Source organism: Aegilops tauschii, chromosome 2 (genome assembly GCF_002575655.3).
Source record: "Aegilops tauschii subsp. strangulata cultivar AL8/78 chromosome 2, Aet v6.0, whole genome shotgun sequence".
Lineage (NCBI taxonomy): Eukaryota > Viridiplantae > Streptophyta > Magnoliopsida > Poales > Poaceae > Aegilops > Aegilops tauschii.
In genome coordinates this window covers 631,851,444-631,873,524 of record NC_053036.3, presented here as the reverse complement: position 1 = coordinate 631,873,524, position 22,081 = coordinate 631,851,444, and positions in this window count along the sequence as shown.

Sequence of the window (22,081 nt, the reverse complement as noted above, 5' to 3'; positions counted from 1 at the left end):
AGGCCCATTGATCCCCGGGGGGGTTCCGGTAACCCCCCGGTACTCCGATATATATCCGATAACCCCCGGAACCATTCCGGTGTCCGAATATAGTCGTCCAATATATCAATCTTCATGTCTCGACCATTTCGAGACTCCTCGTTATGTCCGTGATCACATCCGAGACTCCGAACAACCTTCGGTACATCAAAACATATAAACTCATAATATAACTGTCATCGAAACTTTAAGCGTGCGGACCCTACGGGTTCGAGAACTATGTAGAGATGACCGAGACACGTCTCCGGTCAATAACCAATAGCGGAACCTGGTTGCTCATATTGGCTCCCACATATTCTACGAAGATCTTTATCGGTCAGACCGCATAACAACATACGTTATTCCCTTTGTCATCGGTATGTTACTTGCCCGAGATTCGATCGTCGGTATCTCAATACCTAGTTCAATCTCGTTACCGGCAAGTCTCTTTACTCGTTCTGTAATACATCATTCCGCAACTAACTCATTAGTTGCAATGCTTGCAAGGCTTAAGTGATGTGCATTACCAAGTGGGCCCAAAGATACCTTTCCGACAATCGGAGTGACAAATCCTAATCTCGAAATACGCCAACCCAACAAGTACCTTCGGAGACACCTGTAGAGCACCTTTATAATCACCCAGTTACGTTGTGACGTTTGGTAGAACACAAAGTGTTCCTCCGTTAAACGGGAGTTGCATAATCTCATAGTCATAGGAACATGCATAAGTCATGAAGAAAGCAATAGCAGAATACTAAACGATCGTGTGCTAAGCTAACGGAATGGGTCAAGTCAATCACATCATTCTCCTAATGATGTGATCCCGTTAATCAAATGACAACTCATGTCTATGGCTAGGAAACATAACCATCTTTGATCAACGAGCTAGTCAAGTAGAGGCATACTAGTGACACTCTGTTTGTCTATGGATTCACACAAGCATTATGTTTCCGGTTAATACAATTCTAGCATGAATAATAAACATTTATCATGAAATAAGGAAAGAAATAATAACTTTATTATTGCCTCTAGGGCATATTTCCTTCAGTCTCCCACTTGCACTAGAGTCAATAATCTAGATCACATCGCCATGTGATTTAACATCAATAGTTCACATCACCATGTGATTAACACCCATAGTTCACATCGTCATGTGACCAACACCCAAAGGGTTTACTAGAGTCAATAATCTAGTTCACATTGCTATGTGATTAACACCCAAAGAGTACTAAGGTGTGATCATGTTTTGCTTGTGAGAGAAGTTTAGTCAACGGGTCTGCCATATTCAGATCCGTATGTATTTTGCAAATTTCTATGTCTACAATGCTCTGCACGGAGCTACTTTAGCTAATTGCTCCCACTTTCAATATGTATCCAGATGAAGACTTAGAGTCATCTGGATCAGTGCCAAAACTTGTATCGACGTAACCCTTTACGACGAACCTTTTGTCACCTCCATAATCGAGAAACATATCCTTATTCCACTAAGGATAATTTTGACCGCTGTCCAGTGATCTACTCCTAGATCACTATTGTACTCCCTTGCCAAAAATAGTGTAGGGTATACAATAGATTTGGTACATAGCATGGCATACTTTATAGAACCTATGGCTGAGGCATAGGGAATAACTTTCATTCTCTTTCTATCTTCTGCCGTGGTCGGGCTTTGAGTCTTACTCAATTTCACACCTTGTAACACAGGCAAGAACTCTTTCTTTGACTGTTCCATTTTGAACTACTTCAAAATCTTGTCAAGGTATGTACTCATTGAAAAAACTTTTCAAGCGTTTTGATCTATCTCTATAGATCTTGATGCTCAATATGTAAGCAGCTTCACCGAGGTCTTTCTTTGAAAAACTCCTTTCAAACACTCCTTTATGCTTTGCAGAATAATTCTACATTATTTCCGATCAACAATATGTCATTCACATATACTTATCAGAAATGTTGTAGTGCTCCCACTCACTTTCTTGTAAATACAGGCTTCCCCGCAAGTCTGTATAAAACTATATGCTTTGATCAACTCATCAAAGCGTATATTCCAACTCCGAGATGCTTGCACCAGTCCATAGATGGATCACTGGAGCTTGCACATTTTGTTAACACCTTTAGGATCGACAAAACCTTCTGGTTGCATCATATACAACTCTTCTTTAATAAATCCATTAAGGAATGCAGTTTTGTTTATCCATTTGCCAGATTTCATAAAATGCGGCAATTACTAACATGATTCGGATAGACTTAAGCATAGATACGAGTGAGAAACTCTCATCATAGTCAACACCTTGAACTTGTCGAAAACCTTTTGCAACAAGTCGAGCTTTATAGACAGTAACATTACCGTCAGCGTCAGTCTTCTTCTTGAACATCCATTTATTCTCAATGGCTTGCCGATCATCGGGCAAGTCAACCAAAGTCCACACTTTGTTCTCATACATGGATCCCATCTCAGATTTCATGGCCTCAAGCCATTTTGCGGAATCTGGGCTCACCATCGCTTCTTCATAGTTCGTAGGTTCGTCATGGTCTAGCAACATAACTTCCAGAACAGGATTACCGTACCACTCTGGTGCGGATCTTACACTGGTTGACCTACGAGGTTCAGTAACAACTTGATCTGAAGTTTCATGATCATCATCATTAACTTCCTCACTAATTGGTGTAGGGGTCGCAGAAACCGGTTTCTGTGATAAACTACTTTCCAATAAGGGAGCCGGTACAGTTACCTCATCAAGTTCTACTTTCCTCCCACTCACTTCCTTCGAGAGAAACTCCTTCTCTAGAAAGATTCCAAATTTAGCAACAAAAGTCTTGCCTTCGGATATGTGATAGGAGGTGTACCCAACAGTCTCTTTTGGGTATCCTATGAAGATACATTTTTCCGATTTGGGTTCGAGCTTATCAGGTTGAAGCCTTTTCACATAAGCATCGCAGCCCCAAACTTTAAGAAACGACAACTTTGGTTTCTTGCCAAACCACAGTTCATAAGGCGTCGTCTCAATGGATTTCGATGGTGTCCTATTTAACGTGAATGCAGCCGTCTCTAAAGCATAACCCCAAAACGATAGCGGTAAATCAGTAAGAGACATCATAGATCGCACCATATCAAGTAAAGTACGATTACGACGTTCGGACACACCATAATGCTGTGGTGTTCCGGGTGGCATGAGTTGCGAAACTATTCCGCATTGTTTCAAATGAAGACCAAACTCGTAACTCAAATATTCTCCTCCACGATCAGATCGTAGAAACTTTATTTTCTTGTTACGATGATTTTCGACTTCACTCTGAAATTCTTTGAACTTTTCAAATGTTTCAGACTTATGTTTCATTAAGTAGATATACCCATATCTGCTCAAATCATCTGTGAAGGTGAGAAAATAACGATATCCACCACGAGCCTCAATATTCATCGGACCACATACATCTGTATGTATGATTTCCAACAAATCTGTTGCTCGCTCCATAGTTCCGGAGAACGGTGTTTTAGGCATCTTGCCCATGAGGCACGGTTCGCAAGTACCAAGTGATTCATAATCAAGTGGTTCCAGAAGTCCATCAGTATGGAGTTTCTTCATGCGCTTTACACCGATATGACCTAAACGGCAGTGCCACAAATAAGTTGCACTATCATTATCAACTCTACATCTTTTGGCTTCAATATTATGAATATGTGTATCACTACTATCGAGATTCAACAAAAATAGACCACTCTTCAAGGGTGCATGACCATAAAATATATTACTCATATAAATAGAACAACCATTATTCTCTGATTTAAATGAATAACCATCTCGCATCAAACAAGATCCAGATATAATGTTCATGCTCAACGCTGGCACCAAATAACAATTATTCAGGTCTAAAACTAATCCCGAAAGTAGATGTAGAGGTAGCGTGCCGACCGCGATCACATCGACTTTGGAACCATTTCCCACGCGCATCGTCACCTCGTCCTTAGCCAATCTTCGCTTAATCCGTAGTCTCTGTTTCGATTTGCAAATATTAGCAACAGAACCAGTATCAAATACCCAGGTGCTACTGCGAACATTAGTAAGGTACACATCAATAACATGTATATCACATATACCTTTGTTCACCTTGCCATCCTTCTTATCCGCCAAATACTTGGGGCAATTCCGCTTCAAGTGACCAGTCTGCTTGCAGTAGAAGCACTCAGTCTCAGGCTTAGGTCCAGACTTGGGTTTCTTCTCCTGAGCAGCAACTTGCTTGCTATTCTTCTTGAAGTTCCCCTTCTTCTTCCCTTTGCCCTTTTTCTTGAAACTGGTGGTCTTATTGACCACCAACACTTGATGCTCCTTCTTGATTTCTACCTCCGCAGCCTTTAGCATTGTGAAGAGCTCGGGAATCGTCTTATCCATCCCTTGCATGTTATAGTTCATCACAAAGCTCTTGTAGCTTGGTGGCAGTGATTGAAGAATTCTGTCAATGACGCTATCATCCGGAAGATTAACTCCCAGTTGAATCAAGTGATTGTTATACCCAGATATTTTGAGTATATGCTCACTGACAGAACTATTCTCCTCCATCTTGCAGCTGTAGAACTTATTCGAGACTTCATATCTCTCAATCCGGGCATTTGCTTGAAATATTAACTTCAACTCTTGGAACATCTCATATGCTCCATGACGTTCAAAACGTCGTTGAAGACCCGGTTCTAAGCCGTAAAGCATGGCACACTGAACTATCGAGTAGTCTTCAGCTTTGCTCTGCCAGATGTTCATAACATCTGGTGTTGCTCCTGCAGCAGGTCTGGCACCCAACGGTGCTTCCAGGACGTAATTCTGGTGTGCAGCAATGAGGATAATCCTCAAGTTACGGACCCAGTCCGTGTAATTGCTACCATCATCTTTCAACTTTGCTTTCTCAAGGAACGCATTAAAATTCAACGGAACAACAGCACGGGCCATCTATCTACAATCAACATAGACAAGCAAAATACTATCAGGTACTAAGTTCATGATAAATTTAAGTTCAATTAATCATATTATTAAAGAACTCCCACTTAGATAGACATCCCTCTAATCCTCTAAGTGATCACGTGATCCAAATCAACTAAACCATGTCCGATCATCACGTGAGATGGAGTAGTTTCAATGGTGAACATCACTATGTTGATCATATCTACTATATGATTCACGCTCGACCTTTCGATCTCCGTGTTCCGAGGCCATATCTGTTATATGCTAGGCTCGTCAAGTTTAACCTGAGTATTCCGCGTGTGCAACTGTTTTGCACCCGTTGTATTTGAACGTAGAGTCTATCACACCCGATCATCACGTGGTGTCTCAGCACGAAGAACTTTCGCAACGGTGCATACTCAGGGACAACACTTATACTTTGATAATTTAGTGAGGGATCATCTTATAATGCTACCGTCAATCAAAGCAAGATAAGATGCATAAAAGATAAACATCACATGCAATCAATATAAGTGATATGATATGGCCTTCATCATCTTATGCTTGTGATCTCCATCTCCGAAGCACCGTCATGATCACCATCGTCACCGGCGCGACACCTTGATCTCCATCGTAGCATCGTTGTCATCTTGTCAACTTATGCTTCTACGACTATCCACTGGTAGAAAAAAGCCCTTTAGTCCCGGTTCGCAACAGCCTTTAGTCCCGGCTGTGCAACCGGGACTAACTATGCGCGACTAAAGACCCCCCCCCCTTTAGTCGCGCCTCTTACGGACCGCGACTAAAGGCTTTAGTCCCGGTTCTTGTGGCTGACCGGGACTAAAGGCCCGTCCACGTGGGCGCCCGTGGTCCGTCGGGGCGGAGGACCTTTAGTCCCGGTTCTCGTGGCCAACCGGGACTAAAGGCCTCCTCCGCAGGTTTAGGGTTTTAGCCCCCCTAAACCTGGTTTCTTTTTAATTGGGAGTGTTTTATTTCTTTTATATTTTATTTTGTGTTTTATTTTAATTTTGATGAAGTTTCAGTACACATGTTCTACGCTACTATATACATGCATATGAAATTTCAAACAAGAAGAATTCAAGAGGAATATATAATATATATTCAATCTCGGGTGACCATATACAACTTCGAACAAGTTTCCATACACAATTAGGATGGATGACCATATACAACTTCGAACAAGTTTCAATCTCGGGTATGCATATAAATTTCTTCGTCCTCGGTATAGTGTTCTCCTTTAGGATTGATGACTTCCCTCATGAAAAATCCTGCTAATTCTTCTTGAATTGGTCGGAAGCGAGCTTCTGGACTAAGCCTCCTCCGCAAGTTATCCGTCGCGTTCCGCACGCTATCCGATGCCTTCCGCTCAGAGGTGTGTCTCCGGATGTTCTCACAAACATAGTATCCACATAGATTGGTCCCCGGTGGCTGCTTATCCACATTAACTAACCTTCTGAAATCTAGCTCATGTTTGAATTCACCGACAATTTCTTCTGAGAACCGTCTCCAAACCCTACAGGGCAAAGAAAATTAAATGAACAAGGGAGTTATTAGTTACTTTATATTAGGAAATGAACGAAAGAGACCGATCGATATAGAGCTCAAATGATTGAAAATAATTACTTTTGCAGCATTTTTCTCATGTCGGCCCAACGCTTTGGATCCGAATCCATAGAGTCCATGATTAGAACTCTGGAGGTGTGAAGTTCAATATTTAGCAGAATCCAGTGGAACCTGCGGACACGTTACATGCACAGTCATGCATAACTCATCGATTAGACATACCATGCATGGAGTAAACAAAAGAGAATGGGCACAAGAGAGAAACACTCACCCAAAATGGTAAGGAAATAGAATATGACTTTTGAGTTGATGCTTTCTAAGAAACTTGTACAAGTCTTTCTCCACGTCTTCGGGGTGATGTTGTAACACATGTCCATTAACGATATGTGGGTCAATGAACCCAACATCATGGATGTTTCTTATTTTGCATTCCCAAATCTTCAATCTGCATAATAGCGTACGCAACAATATAGTTAGCCCACTTCTTTTGCTTCTCAGTGAATACTTGCTTGGGCTCAGGCTCTTTTATCGCCTTCATATCCGCCTTCCATTTCTCATAATCAGCAGACGCGGCCAATTTGGTTTCAGCTTCACTAAGTTCCCAAGGCCTTGGGAGGAGAGGCTTCAGTGATGGCTCCGGTACCCTTGTGGTCTTAGGTACATAAGGGTCCGGGTTAATAGTCCAGGAGCGGGTTTCCTTGCTGTCCGCCTGCTTCTGCTTCTTCGCCGGAGGTGGATTGGGGGGCGTCGTACCCGCCGGAGGAGGATTGGGGGGGCGTCGTACCCGCCGGAGGTTGTGGATCGGGGGACGGCGTCGAATGGCGTGAAGGAGGTGTAGGTGAACCACCACGACCACCACCACCGCCACCACCGCCACCACCACCACCACCACCATCGGAGGGGGTGGACTTGCTAGCCTTGGCGCCTCGCCTGGAAACACTATGTACTTCTTTTTCCATAGAATGATCTGGCGCTTGACATCTCCAAGTCTTCTCTCCCCTTCGGGTGTAGGTTTGTCAATCTCCAGGTCCTCAAACCCTTGGACTATGTCTTCCACCGTGACACGAGCATAGCCATATGCAATGGGGTTGTTGTGGTGGAGTGCTCCAGGTGTACAGGGTAAAGCACTGCCGCTAGCTACCTTCGTGGAAACGTTCCCCACGGGATAATGCAGATCACATTCTTTCATCTCCTTTACATCATCCACGGGTTAGTGAGGCTCCGGTGCACGAATCTCGATCATCGGTGCACTAGCACCAGGCGGGGCATCCGTGGAAGCCACGCTGCTTCTCCGCTGCTGGCTTCCGCGATCCGCTTCATGATCTTCATGCGGCCCTGCAGCCGATTTTTCTTTTACTAGTTCATGCACGGTCTGCTTCAACTCATGGAGTTCCGATGCAAACTTCGTCATAAGATCTGCATCCCGGTCCGTCTTTCTCTTACGGCTTCTGTAACAGTACGGGTCATTGTCCTGGGAAAACCCTACTTTCCACGGAACTTTGCCTTTGCCTCGTACACGTCCTCCGTGTTCATCATTCCCGAGGGCTGTTGTCAGTGCGTCTTTCTCTCTGTTGAACTTGATCAAGCCCTCTTGAGCTTGGGTCATTGCGTCAATAAGGGCTTGGGTGGGAGCAAACTGTCTCTGCCGGTGAACACACACCCCTGTCTCCGGGTCTAGCGATCCCCCATGCCCGTACCACCAGCTTTTGGCCCTTGGGTCCCATCCGTCTGTACCTAGAGGGATTCCTCGCACCCTCAGGTCCTCCTCCATCTTCTGCCACCTAGGCTCCGAAAGGCGGTATCCTCCTGGCCCCATAATATGATGGAACTTTTTCTTACTCGCATTATCCTTATTTTTTTCGATATTTCCTTGAAATGCTCCGATTGCTTTTGCCTCACAAATTCTGGCCAATCATCTTTCAGTTTCTCATGTTGTCCATTGAAATCCGGAGTCTTGCCCTTGTTGACATAGTCACGGGTTAAATTTTTCTTGAAGTTCCGGAATGCTTCGCCCATCTTCTGAAGAGCGAACTCTTTAACTAGCCTCCTCCTCTGACGTCCACCCGGAACCTCGTTACCGAATTCATCGACTTTGTTGTATTCCGGAGGTAGAATGAAATGTTCCATAAGCTTTCTCCAGCAATCTTTTTTCGTTCTCTTGTCGACAAAACCGAAACCAAGACGTGCCTTCTTTGGCTCCTTCCATTCCTGGACGGTGATCGGGACGTTGTCTCTAACAACGACTCCGCATTGGTTGATAAACTTTGAGGTGTGCTGTAGGGGCTTGCCGGTTTCACTGACAAACTCAATGGCATATGTTTCTCTTGTTTTCATCGCCTTGGATTTGCCACGCTTTGTCGTACTCGATCCGGAGGGCTAAAAAAAGAAAGAGAGTCGCGCGCGTTAATACATATGTATTCACATTTCAGTAAGTTTGTATCACGAGAGGCTCAATGTATATATATATACCTCGCCGGAGGTGGTTGCTAGTTGCAATTCGAGATCGTCGGTTGTTGACGGTTGACCTCCGTCGACAATGTCCGTTCCTTCACCTTCTTGATCATCGACAATCTCTGTTCCACCGTCAAGGTTCAGAAAAGAAGAGACTACATCCTCTTCTTGCTCATATTCTGAGCCCGGCACATAAGGAATCTCGTTGTTGATGATGCCCATTAAATAACGTTCAGCCTCCGGATCCCTAAGCGGCTCGGCTCTATCGTCCGCCATATGTCACTCCTGCATGTAGTAAAAATTCTTTAAGTATAAAGGAATTAAAAAATAAGATTAAGGGGACATAGAGGAGGAGGAATTAAAAAATAAGATTATTGAGCACTGCCAAGTATTTTGTTTTGTTTTCTTTGTTTTTCTTTTTGGTTTTTATTTGGTTTCTTTCTTCTTCCTTTTTTCTTCTTTTCTTTCTTCTTCTTCCTTTTTTCTTCTTTTTTTCTTCTTCTTCCTTTCTTCTTTCTTTCTTCTTCCTTCTTTCTTCTTTCTTTCTTCTTCTTCCTTTCTTCTTCCTTTCTTCTTCTTTTTTTCTTCTTCCTTTTTCTTTCTTCTTTCTTTTGGTTTTCATTTGGTTTTCATTTTTTTCTTCTTCCTTTTTCTTTCTTCTTTTTTTCTTCTTCCTTTTTCTTACTTCTTTTTTTCTTCTTCCTTTTTCTTTCTTCATTCTTTCTTCTTTCTTTTTTTCTTCTTCCTTTTTCTTCTTTCTTTCTTCTTTCTTTTTTTCTTCTTCCTTTTTTTTCTTCTTTCTTTTGGTTTTCATTTGGTTTTCTTTCTTCTTTTTTCATTTGGTTTCTTTCTTCTTTCTTTCTTCTTCTTCCTTTTTCTTTCTTCTTTCTTTCTTCTTCTTCCTTTCTTCTTCCTTTCTTCTTCTTTTTTTCTTCTTCCTTTTTCTTTCTTCTTTTTTTCTTCTTCCTTTTTCTTTTGTTTTCTTTAGTTTTTCTTCTATTTTTTTCTTCCTTTTTTCCTTTTTCCTTTTTTCTTCTGTTTGCTTTTCTTCTGTTTTCTTTTGTTTTCTTTTTTCTTTCTTCTTCCTTTTTCTTTTGTTTTCTTTTTTTTCTTCCTTTTTCCTTTTTTCTTCCTTTTTCTTGTTTTTCTTCTGTTTTCTTTTGTTTTCTTCTTCCTTTTTTCTTCTTCTTCTTCCTTTTTCTTTCTTCTTCTTCCTTTTTCCTTTTTTCTTCTGTTTTTTTCTTCTGTTTGTTTTTCTTCTGTTTTCTTTTGTTTTCTTTTTTCTTTCTTCTTCCTTTTTCTTTTGTTTTCTTTTTTTCTTCCTTTTTCCTTTTTTCTTCCTTTTTCTTGTTTTTCTTCTGTTTTTCTTTTGTTTTCTTCTTCCTTTTTTCTTCTTCTTCTTCCTTTTTCTTTCTTCTTCTTCCTTTTTCTTTCTTCTTCTTCCTTTTCCGGCGGTGGGAGGCGCGCGAAGGACGGCAGGCAGGGGCAGGCGGCGGGTGGCGGGCGGCGGGCGGCAGGGCGTCGGGCGGCGGGCGGCGGGCGGCGGGCGGCAGGGCGGCGGGCGGCGGGCAAGGGCAGGGGCTGCGGCGGGCAGGGCACGGGCGGCGGCGGCGCTCACTGGGGACGGGGGCGGCGGCGCGCAGGGCTTCGGCGTCAGCGTCGGCGTCGGGGCAGGGCTTCGGCGTCGATCGGCGTCGGGGCAGAGCTTCGGCGTCGAGAGAGGAGAATGGGAAGTGGCGGAAACCGCTAAGTGCAGTATATATAGACATACCTTTAGTCCCGGTTGGGGAGGCGGACCGCGACTAAAGGTACCCTTTAGTGTCCCGGTTAAAGGGTACCCTTTAGTCGCGCGACTAAAGGGTACCTTTAGTCGCGGTCCGCCTCCCCAACCGGGACTAAAGGGTTTTGGCGCCGCTTTCGTTCCCGCGCAGAAAGAGCCTTTCGTTCTCCGCCTCCCGAACCGGGACTAAAGGTCCTTTTTTCTTCTGTTTTTTTCTTCCTTTTTTCCTTTTTCCTTTTTTCTTCTGTTTTTTTCTTCTGTTTTCTTTTGTTTTCTTTTTTCTTTCTTCTTCCTTTTTCTTTTGTTTTCTTTTTTTCTTCCTTTTTCCTTTTTTCTTCCTTTTTCTTGTTTTTCTTCTGTTTTTCTTTTGTTTTCTTCTTCCTTTTTTCTTCTTCTTCTTCTTCCTTTTTCTTTCTTCTTCTTCCTTTTTCCTTTTTTCTTCTGTTTTTTTCTTCTGATTTTTTCTTCTGTTTGTTTTTCTTCTGTTTTCTTTTGTTTTCTTTTTTCTTTCTTCTTCTTTTTCAAATAAAATAAAACTAATTCATTTTAAAATCTTAAAAATACAATTATATATCAAAAAAATCAGAAAAATAAAACTAATTCATTTTAAAATCTTGAAAATACAAATAATATATCAAAAAAATCAGAAAAATAAAACTAATTCATTTTAAAATCTTAAAAATACAATTATATATCAAAAAATCAGAAAAATAAAACTAATTCATTTTAAAATGTTAAAAATACAAATAATATATCAAAAAATCAGAAAAATAAAACTAATTCATTTTAAAATCTTAAAAATACAATTATATATCAAAAAAATCAGAAAAATAAAACTAATTCATTTTAAAATCTTAAAAATACAAATAATATATCAAAAAAATCAGAAAAATAAAACTAATTCATTTTAAAATCTTAAAAATATAATTATAGATCAAAAAAATCATAAAAATAAAACTAATTCATTTTAAAATCTTAAAAATACAAATAATATATCAAAAAATTCAGTTCATCGATCCCTTGAAGGTTTGACAAAAGGTTTGATACATCATTCTGTTCATCGACCAAATACAAAGTTTGGTACAATAAATTATTACACATCAATTCTTCCCTTGTGTCCCTGCTTGCTTACGATTGTGCCGTATCCATGGAGCATCCTCATCATTTAACTTAATGCTTGGGTCAGTGTTCAATTTGAAGGGCGGAATTTCACCAAACATATTATAATCTTCTGACATGTCTGTCTTGTCCTCCACTCCCACGATGTTTCTTTTCCCTGAAAGTACAATGTGGCGCTTTGGATCATCGCATGATGTACAGATCGTTTTCTTATCTTTCCGTTTCCTCGGTTTGCTACTCATGTCCTTCAAATAAAAAACCTGAGCGACATCTTTGGCAAGGACGAATGGTTCGTCAAGGTAACCAAGATTGTTGAAATCCACCATTGTCATTCCGTATTGCTCGTCCACCTTTACCCCACCTCCTGTTAGCTTGAACCATTTGCACCGGAACAAAGGGACCTTAAAGGAGGGTCCATAGTCAAGTTCCCATATCTCCTCTATGTAACCATAATATGTGACCTTTCGCCCATTCTCGGTTGCTGCATCAAAGCGGACACCACTGTTTTGGTTGGTGCTCTTTTTATCTTGGGCGATGGTGTAAAATGTATTCCCATTTATCTCGTACCCTTGGAAAATCGTTATAGTCGAAGATGGTTTCTTGGCCAACATGTACAGCTGATCTCCAACATCATTGTCATTCATTAAATGTTTTCGCAACCAACTGCCGAAAGTCTCCATGTGGGCCTTTCTAATCCAGGATTCAGGCTTCCCCGGGTTGTCCGAGCGTAAAATATTCTTGTGTTGCTCGAAGTACGGAGCCACAAAGCTGGAATTTTCCAGAACTGTGTGGTGTGCTTCAGTCATAGAATGACCGTCCATACATATCGTGGATTTCCTTCCGATCTTGCCTTTTCCACTTAGTCTCCCCTCATGCCGCGATTGAGGAATACCAATCGGCTTAAGGTCAGGAACATAGTCAATACAGAACTCAATTACCTCCTCATTTCCATAGCCCTTGACGATGCTTCCTTCTGGCCTAGCACGGTTACGAACATATTTCTTTAATACTCCCATGAACCTCTCAAAGGGGAACATATTGTGTAGAAATACAGGACCGAGAATGGAAATCTCTTCGACTAGGTGGAGCAGGAGGTGCGTCATAATATCGAAGAAGGATGGTGGGAACACCAACTCGAAACTGACAAGGCATTGGACCACATCGTTCTGTAACCGTGGTAGATCTTCTGGATTGATTACCTTCTGAGAGATTGCATTGAGGAATGCACATAGCTTCACAATGGCTACTCGAACATTTTCCGGTAGGAGCCCCCTCAAAGCAATCGGAAGCAATTGCGTCATAATCACGTGGCAGTCATGAGACTTCAGGTTTTGGAACTTTTTCTCCGCCATGTTTATTATTCCCTTTATATTCGACGAGAAGCCAGACGGGACCTTCATACTGCTCAGGCATTCAAAAAAAATGACCTTCTCTTCTTTGGTAAGAGCGTAGCTGGCACGACCTTGAAACCATTCCGGATGCCGGTCATCTGGGTCTTTCAAAAGTTGCCGGTCCTGCCGTGCTTCCTTTGTATCATTTGTCTTCCCATACACGCCCAAGAAGCTTAGCAGGTTCACGCAAATATTCTTCGTAACATGCATCACGTCGATTGCAGAGCGGACATCTAGGACTTTCCAATATTCTAGCTCCCAAAATATAGATTTCTTCTTCCACATGGGTGGGTGCCCGTCAACTCCCCGCGGAACTGATTGTCCGCCAGGACCCTTTCCAAAGATGACTTTCAAATCCTTGACCATATCAAATATCTCAGCACCAGTACGTTCCGCAGGCTTCGGCCGGTGATCTGCCTTGCCGTTGAAATGCTTGCCTTTCTTTCTTACGTTATGATTTCGGGGAAGAAATCGACGATGACCCAGGTACACGTTCTTCTTACAATTAACCAAACGTACACTTTCAGTCTCATGTAAGCAGTGCGTGCATGCATTGTATCCCTTATTTGTCTGTCCCGAAAGGTTACTGAGAGCAGGCCAATCGTTGATGGTTACAAAAAGCAACGCTCGTAGGTCAAATTCCTCTCCTTTGTGCTCATCCCAGACACGTACACCAGGTCTGGCCCACAACTGTAAAAGTTCATCAACTAATGGCCTTAGGTACACATCGATGTCGTTCCCGGGTTGCTTTGGACCTTGGATGAGCACTGGCATCATAATGAACTTCCGCTTCATGCACAACCAAGGAGGAAGGTTGTAGATGCATAGAGTCACGGGCCAGGTGCTATGGCTGGAGCTCTGCTCGCCAAAAGGATTCATGCCATCAGTACTTAGACCAAATCTTATGTTCCTTGCGTCAGCTGCAAAATCTTTGAATACTCTGTCGATCTTTCTCCATTGCGTTCCATCAGCGGGGTGTCTCAACTCCCCGTCGGACTTACGGTCCTCTTTGTGCCATCGCAACGACTTGGCATGCTTTTTGTTCATGAACAGATGTTTCAACCGTGGTATTATAGGAGCATACCACATCACCTTGGCGGGAACCCTCTTCCTGGGTTTCTCGCCCTCAACATCGTCACCAGGGTCATCGCCTCTGATCTTATAACGCAATGCAGTGCATACAGGGCATTCATTCAAATTCTCGTATTCACCGCGGTAGAGGATGCAGTCGTTAATGCATGCATGTATCTTCAGAACCTCTAAACCTAGAGGGCAGACAACCTTCTTTGCTTCGTACGTACTGGCGGGCAACTCGTTATTCTTCGGAAACATATTCTTCAACATTTTCAGCAAATTTTCAAATGATGAGTCACCTACACCTTTTCCTATGCCTTCCATTTTAGCAAATCCAGTGTGCAGCCCAGCTTTTTCAGACTATTATCGCATCCTGGATACAACGACATTTTGTGATCCTCTAACATGCGATCCAAATTCTCCCTATCCTTGTCAGTTTCGCAGCGTCTCCGTGCATCAGCAATGGTCCGACCAAGATCATCAGCGGGCTCATCATGTGCCTCTTCTTCACCTTCACCTAACCCTTCCCCACCTTCAGCATCATCCTCCATGAAAGTATCACCGAAATGATCATGATAGTTGTCATCGATATCATCCCCTTCTTCATCTTCTTCCATTCTAACCCCTCTTTCTCCATGCTTGGTCCAACAATTATAGCTTGGCATGAAACCGTGCCGAAGCAGGTGCATGTGAACGTCTCTTGAGGAGGAGTAACCCTTCTGATTCTTACAGACAGCACATGGACAGATAATAAAACCTTGCTGCTTGTTCGCATTTGCCACTACGAGGAAATCTTTCAAACCCGTAGTGAACTCGCCGGAGAGTCGGGGACCGTACATCCATTGCCGATTCATCTGCATTATTATTATATAAAGTATATAATTAACCATCATGCATTTGTTAAACTAACTAGCTAGAAATAATACAAATTAAACAATGAACTACACACATGCATATTTTATCAATGACACATGAAAGGTTCAAGTTGCTAACCGCGATCGCGGAGGAAAAATAAATGAGAAAGCTCAAGTGTGGCTCGGACACTTCATATCATGTTTGTTTCAGGCTCTCGGGCATTTCATCGAACACCTTGTGTGCATAGGAGGAACCAAAAGCAAACCCACCACCCCCTTCTGAAAATTGTGAAGTGAGCTGAGTGAAGTGAACTGAGCTGAGTCCTATATATAGGGATGGGCCTTTAGTCCCGGTTGGCCTGGCCAACCGCGACTAAAGGCCTTCGGGGACCTTTAGTCCCGGTTGGCCAGGCCAACCGGGACTAAAGCCCCTCCCGTCCGCCAGCTGGATGGGCCTTTAGTCCCGGTTGGCCTGGCCAACCGCGACTAAAGGCCTTCGGGGACCTTTAGTCCCGGTTGGCCAGGACAACCGGGACTAAAGCCCCTCCCGTCCGCCAGCTGTCGACCGAGCGCGCTGGGCCCAGATAGTTGGTCGCGGGTCTCCTCCCGAACCGCGACTAAAGGCCCCTTTTGTCGCGGTTCGATTGTTTTGGGGACTAATGGGGGCGTATGGAAGCCTCTTTTTCTACTAGTGATCGCTACCGCTTAGTGATAAAGTAAAGCATTACTGGGCGTTTGCATTGCATACAATAAAGCGACAACCATATGGCTCCTGCCAGTTGCCGATAACTCGGTTACAAAACATGATCATCTCATACAATAAAATATAGCATCATGCCTTGACCATATCACATCACAACATGCCCTGCAAAAACAAGTTAGACGTCCTCTACTTTGTTGTTGCAAGTTTTACGTGGCTGCTACGGGGCTGAGCAAGAACCGTTCTTACCTACGCATCAAAACCACAACGATAGTTTGTCAAGTTGGTGCTGTTTTAACCTTCGCAAGGACCGGGCGTAGCCACACTCGGTTCAACTAAAGTTGGAGAAACTGACACCCGCTAGTCACCTGTGTGCACAGCACGGCGGTAAAACCAGTCTCGCATAGTGTACGCGTAATGTCGGTCCGGGCCGCTTCATCCAACAATACCGCCAAACCAAAGTATGACATGCTGGTAAGCAGTATGACTTGTATCACCCACAACTCACTTGTGTTCTACTCGTGCATATAACATCTACGCATAAAACCAGGCTCGGATGCCACTGTTGGGGAACGTAGTAATTTCAAAAGAATTCCTACGCACACACAGAATCATGGTGATGCATAGCAACGAGAGGGGAGAGTGTTGTCCACGTACCCTCGTAGACCGAAAGCGGAAGCATTAGCACAACGCGGTTGATGTAGTCGTACGTCTTCACGATCCGACCGATCAAGTACCGAACGCACGACACCTCCGAGTTCAGCACACGTTCAGCTCGATGACGTCCCTCGAACTCCGATGCAGCCGAGCTTTGAGGGAGAGTTCCGTCAGCACGACGGCGTGGTGACGATGATGATGTTCTACCGACGTAGGGCTTCGCCTAAGCACCGCTATGATATTATCGAGGTGGACTACGGTGGAGGGGGCACTGCACACGGCTAAGAGATCAATGATCAATTGTTGTGTCTTTGGGGTGCCCCCCTGCCCCCGTATATAAAGCAGCAAGGGGGGAGAGGCGGCCGGCTAGGAGAGGGGCGCGCCAGGAGGAGTCCTACTCCCACCGGTAGTAGGACTCCCTCCCTTCCTTGTTGGATTAGGAGAAGGGGGAAAGAGGAGGAGGAGAAGAAGGAAAGCGGGGCACCCCCCCCCTCCTTGTCCAATTCGGACTAGAGGGGGAGGGGGCACGGTCTGCCCTGGCCGCCCCTCCTCTTCTCCACTAAGGCCCAAGTAGGCCCATCCATCCCCCGGGGGGTTCCGGTAACCCCCCCGGTACTCCGGTATATATCCGATAACCCCCGGAACCATTCCGGTGTCCGAATATAGTCGTCCAATATATCAATCTTCATGTCTCGACCATTTCGAGACTCCTCGTTATGTCCGTGATCACATCCGAGACTCCGAACAACCTTAGGTACATCAAAACATATAAACTCATAATATAACTGTCACCGAAACTTTAAGCATGCGGACCCTACGGGTTCGAGAACTATGTAGACATGACCGAGACACGTCTCCGGTCAATAACCAACAACGGAACTTGGATGCTCATATTGGCTCCCACATATTCTACGAAGATCTTTATCGGTCAGACCGCATAACAACATACGTTGTTCCCTTTGTCATCGGTATGTTACTTGCCCGAGATTCGATCATCGGTATCTCAATACCTAGTTCAATCTCGTTACCGGCAAGTCTCTTTACTCGTTCTGTAATACATCATTCCGCAACTCACTCATTAGTTGCAATGCTTGCAAGGCTTAAGTGATGTGCATTACCGAGTGGGCCCAGAGATACCTTTCCGACAATCGGAGTGACAAATCCTAATCTCGAAATACGCCAACCCAACAAGTACCTTCGGAGACACCTGTAGAGCACCTTTATAATCACCCAGTTACGTTGTGACGTTTGGTAGCACACAAAGTGTTCCTTCGGTAAACGGGAGTTGCATAATCTCATAGTCATAGGAACATGTATAAGTCATGAAGAAAGCAATAGCAGAATACTAAACGATCGTGTGCTAAGCTAACGGGATGGGTCAAGTCAATCACATCATTCTCCTAATGATGTGATCCCGTTAATCAAATGACAACTCATGTCTATGGCTAGGAAACATAACCATCTTTGATCAACGAGCTAGTCAAGTAGAGGCATACTAGTGACACTCTGTTTGTCTATGTATTCACACAAGTATTATGTTTCCGGTTAATACAATTCTAGCATGAATAATAAACATTTATCATGAAATAAGGAAATAAATAATAACTTTATTATTGCCTCTAGGGCATATTTCCTTCAGTTGGGCCTCCAAGTGCAGAGGTTTGTAGGACAGTAGCAAATTTCCCTCAAGTGGATGACCTAAGGTTTATCAATCCGTGGGAGGCGTAGGTTGAAGATGGTCTCTCTCAAACAACCCTGCAACCAAATAACAAAGAGTCTCTTGTGTCCCCAACACACCCAATACAATGGTAAATTGTATAGGTGCACTAGTTCGACGAAGAGATGGTGATACAGGTGCAATATGGATGGTAGATATAGGTTTTTGTAATCTGAAAATATAAAAACAGCAAGGTGACTAATGATAAAAGTGAGCGTAAACGGTATTGCAATGATAGGAAATAAGGCCGAGGGTTCATACTTTCACTACTGCAAGTTCTCTCAACAATAATAACATAATTGGATCATATAACTATCCCTCGACATGCAACAAAGAGTCACTCCAAAGTCACTAATAGGGGAGAACAAACGAAGAGATTATGGTAGGGTACAAAACCACCTCATAGTTATTCTTTCCGATCAATCCATTGGGCTATTCCTATAAGTGTCACAAACAGCCCTGGAGTTCGTAGTAAAATAACACCTTAAGACACACATCAACCAAAACCCTAATGTCACCTAGATACTCCAATGTCACCTCAAGTATCCGTGGGTATGATTATACGATATGCATCACACAATCTCAGATTCATCTATTCAACCAACACATAGAACCTCAAAGAGTGCCCCAAAGTTTCTACCAGAGAGTCAAGACGAAAACATGTGCCAACCCCTATGCATAGGTTCATGGGCGGAACCCGCAAGTTGATCACCAAAACATACATCAAGTGAATCAATAGAATAACCCATTGTCACCACGGTTATCCCACGCAAGACATACATCAAGTGTTCTCAAATCATTAAAGACTCAATCCGATAAGATAACTTCAAAGGGAAAACTCAATCCATTACAAGAGAGTAGAGGGGGAGAAACATCATAAGATCCAACTATAATAGCAAAGCTCGCGATACATCAAGATCGTGCCACCACAAGAACACGAGAGAGAGGGAGAGAGAGACCAAACACATAGCTACTGGTACATACCCTCAGCCCCGAGGGTGAACTACTCCCTCCTCGTCATGGAGAGCGCCGGGATGATGAAGATGGCCACCGGTGAGGGTTCCCCCCCTCCGGCAGGGTGCCGGAACAGGGTACCGATTGGTTTTTGGTGGCTACAGAGGCTTGCAGCGGCGGAACTCCCGATCTATTCTGTTCCCCGATGGTTTTAGGGTATATTGGTATATATAGGAGGAAGAAATACGTCAGGGGAGCCACAAGGGGCCCATGAGGGTGGAGGGCGCGCCCAGGGGGGTGGGCGCGCCCCCCTGTCTCGTGCCTTCCTCGTTGCTTCCCTTACATACACTCCAAGTCTTCTGGATTGCTTCCGTTCCAAAAATAACTCTCCCGAAGGTTTCATTCCGTTTGGACTCCGTTTGATATTCCTTTTCTGCGAAACACTGAAACAAGGGAAAAAACAGAAACTGGCACTGGCACTGGGCTCTGGGTTAATAGGTTAGTCCCAAAAATAATATAAAAGTGTTTAATAAAGCCCATAAACATCCAAAACAGATAATATAATAGCATGGAACAATCAAAAATTATAGATACGTTGGAGACGTATCAGGATACCACGATCCCTCTAACCATCCAACCACAGATTGGTTCGCCACTACGCAGGTAGCTTCATGGACTCTTCACCACTAATATAATTGCGGATACGTAGGTACGTATGTATGAGTAGATAGGTAGTATTGGTATGCATGTAGTCGCGACCATGATACTGACTACGGAGTACGCACATCGGGTCGGGCCATCACGGTTCAGACAGGATCGAAGGACCTACATGATCATGCAGGCCTGGTCATCGGCGCCGGCGCCGGCTAGGGATCCTAGATGTGGAACGGAGGCACCACCATGCGGAAACCCTCTGGCACGGGGATGTGGCGCTCCTCCACGTGGGGCTGCTCCTCCAGGTCCTCCACCCGCTCCGGCGATGAAGGCGCAGACGAGGATGAGGAGGAGGACGAAGATGGCGGCGGCGATCGGCGACGGTGAACACGATGGTGACGATGACGCCGGCGGCGGCGATTGAGCTCGTCCTTGAGTCCGGAGAACAGTGGGTGCAGCGACCAGAGGACTACTTCCGCGCTGATGACCATGGCACACATCTCGCCGGCAGAGAATCGGTGTCCGCCGCCGCCGTGGTCGCTGGTCTCCGGGGAGGTGGTCGCGTTGCCGGTGCATGGTCGGGCTGCAGCTGTGCAATTGATCGTCGGGCATGGTATGCCCCTGCCTTCATGGCAGGAGCATATGCAGCACACCATCGTGGTGGAGCCGGCAGGATTGGACTGCGGTTGCTTGGCCTTCCCGAGAGCAGGAAACCTCCCCTTCACCAGTGGCGGACCGTCGTCGTCCTCGTCAGGCGCCGGCTGGGTGTTGCTGTTGGCATTGGTCACCACCATGCAGGGATCGCTGGGGCAGTTGGGCAGCGCAGGACACGCCGTCTCGCTAGCGCAGGACACGCTGTCTCGCCAGCGCAGCGAGGGCACGACGGTCAGGGGGACTCGCAGTAGAGCTGCTGCCCCTGCCCATTCGTGAGCAGCGCAGCAAGCAATGGCGGAGTTATGTGCATTTGGGGGGGGGGGGGCTGTGCCCCCCCTATGCAAGCACTACTGCGAGGCCGACCAGGCGCGCCATGCGAGCTGGCATGGCCGTTGCGAGGTGGGAGAGACGGGTTCTTGCAGGTGCAGCTGCGAGTGAAAAAGAGGGCGGGCGCGAGGAGGGAAACATGAGAGAGGAGGGCGATCGAGGACGGAGAGAGGGCGGCCTAAAAGTGAACTCCGGTGGATCGATGACGATGGACGTGCTAGTGCCAGGAAATTTCCTGTAGGCGAGGCTTACAGAAATGGAAAGGCGCGTCTGCTACTCTCGAAGAGCATTGGGGGCCAAGGAATCGTGGCGGCCGACCAGTGCTGCAGTTCACTCCCAACAATCCCTCTCGTTCGCCCCTTGATCTCCGACCTCTGCAATGGCGAGGTGTTTCATGACGATTTGTTCATGATGCCTTAGGTGTTGCGGTAGCGGCGGCGTGTCCACGACAGCTTGGTCCAATCTGCTTATAAGAGGTGGGAGGTGCGCGACGGTTCAAATGAAAATCCTGCTCGTCTTTGGTTGGAGCTGGCGGCGACGATCCCCATGAGACTACCACCCTTTTATTTAGGGCCGATGGAACAAATATCAAACATGGCATTGTGTTTGTTCCACTGAGACATCTTAAAAGTTCCTCTCCAATTTCAACCAGACTTGGCGTGTGTTGATTGTTGACCGTGTACAATTTATGTCTGATTCTAGTGCCTCACTCATCTCACCAAAAAAGCCGTCGCTTATCTGCTACCCTTGACTGAGAACAGAGGCTAAGAAAAGCTACATTTGTACATAAATTTCCCGTGATTGGTTTTGAGAAACGCTAATGACACCGTGCAGCAAATCCCAGGGGTTGCAACATACGTACCTCTATAGAAGCAAACATCATAGATCCTAAAGGTAGGTAGCTAGCTAGCTACCTCGAGCATGATTGGTTTGTTATCAATATTTTGCTAGCCAAATGTTGGCATTCTCAAATATTAACAATTTTATACTCCCTCCGTTCTATATTACTTGTCGCTGAGTAATATGGAACGGAGGAAGTATGAGATAGGAAGATAACTTAGTAACCAACCAATTAGTAGCCAATATTTGGCACAATGCCAAATATTGGCATGCTAATTATTGGCACCAAATCAATTATGCTCCATCCATCGACATCCTACTGCATATTATACCAACCACCAAATCAATTATGCTCCATCCATCGACATCCTACAGACTGAAACGT